The 1311-nt window shown below is 50.4% G+C and overlaps 1 pseudogene; it reads left to right on the forward strand.

The window, feature by feature from the left end:
- Positions 1-8: 8 nt before the first annotated feature.
- Positions 9-970, forward strand: LOC105311716 (annotated as a pseudogene).
- The last annotated feature ends 341 nt before the right edge of the window (positions 971-1311 follow it).

Genomic DNA, 1311 nt, shown 5'->3' on the forward strand with positions numbered 1-1311 from the left:
GCAACACCCAGCAGCCGGGCTGCAAGAACGTCTGCTACGATCCACTTCTTCCCGGTGTCCCACATCCGGCTCTGGGCGCTGCAGCTCATCTTCGTGTCACGCCCGCCCTGCTGGTGGCCATGCACGTGGCCTACCGCCGACACGAGAAGAAAAGGAAGTTCATCAAGGGAGAGATAAAGAGTGAGTTCAAAGACCTCGAGGAGATCAAGACGCAGAAGGTCCGCATCGAAGGCTCGCTGTGGTGGACCTACACCAGCAGCATCTTCTTCCGAGTCGTCTTCGAGGCCGCCTTCATGTACGTCTTCTACATCATGTACGATGGGTTCGCCATGCAGCGCTTGGTGAAGTGTAACGCGTGGCCCTGCCCCAACACGGTGGACTGCTTCGTCTCCAGGCCCACGGAGAAGACCGTCTTCACCGTGTTCATGGTTGCCGTGTCCGGGATTTGCATCCTGCTAAATGTCACCGAACTGTGTTATTTGCTAATCAGATATTGTTCTGGAAAGTCCAAAAAACCAGTTTAGAGAAAAAAAAAAATAATCGACGGCTCGGAAAGGATGAGGCAACCCGGGCTCAGCTGTCAAGGCAGAGTCACCGGCAATTTCCCAAGACCGAGATTCTTATCTTAAACATCTTCGAGGCGACCATTTGAAACTTCTGTAGCTCTCACGTGAAATAGCAAGCCGGCTGTCTTCTCTCCCAGAGCCAAAGAACCGAAGCTTGGCCCCAGGCCGCACTGATTTCTACTCAGATTAGTTCCCTGCTGGCAGCTTGTCAGAGCAAGGTAGTTCCATATTTTGGAGAAAGGGTATTGGCGTTTGTTTCTCTTTCTTTGTGGGAAGGGGAGAAATGCCAGGTTCTAAAGAGCAGGCTGGGACCGTTTGGTCACCCCCCCCGAGAGCTCCCTTTGCCGTTTCTCCCCGAATTAAAGGTAAACATAGAGAGTCTTGGCTCTTTTATTCGCTTTGGGAGTTTTGGTCTCTCATGACAGGCAAGGCCACATAATGCTTCCAACTCTGTTACACGTTTTTTCAGTGAACACTTTAAAATGAGGTATGTTCTTTTCATCCCCAAGACGTTCTGAAAACCACCCCATGCTGTCTCCTGTTTCAGAGGCTGATTGTGATATGTGAACGGTATGTAATCAGATACGGCCGTTGAATTTAAAATACGGCCTCTTCCCTGTGCCACTGCGTTAACTGAGGTGACAGAAGCATTTCGGCCTCTCTCACGTGAAACAGACCAGAGTTCTTAGCACTGGCTTCTGACAGCAAATGGCCCTCATCTCACAATTTTAGGTATCATTTTGCA

The sequence above is a fragment of the Pteropus vampyrus genome, unplaced genomic scaffold (genome assembly GCF_000151845.1).
Source record: "Pteropus vampyrus isolate Shadow unplaced genomic scaffold, Pvam_2.0 Scaffold1000006856, whole genome shotgun sequence".
Lineage (NCBI taxonomy): Eukaryota > Metazoa > Chordata > Mammalia > Chiroptera > Pteropodidae > Pteropus > Pteropus vampyrus.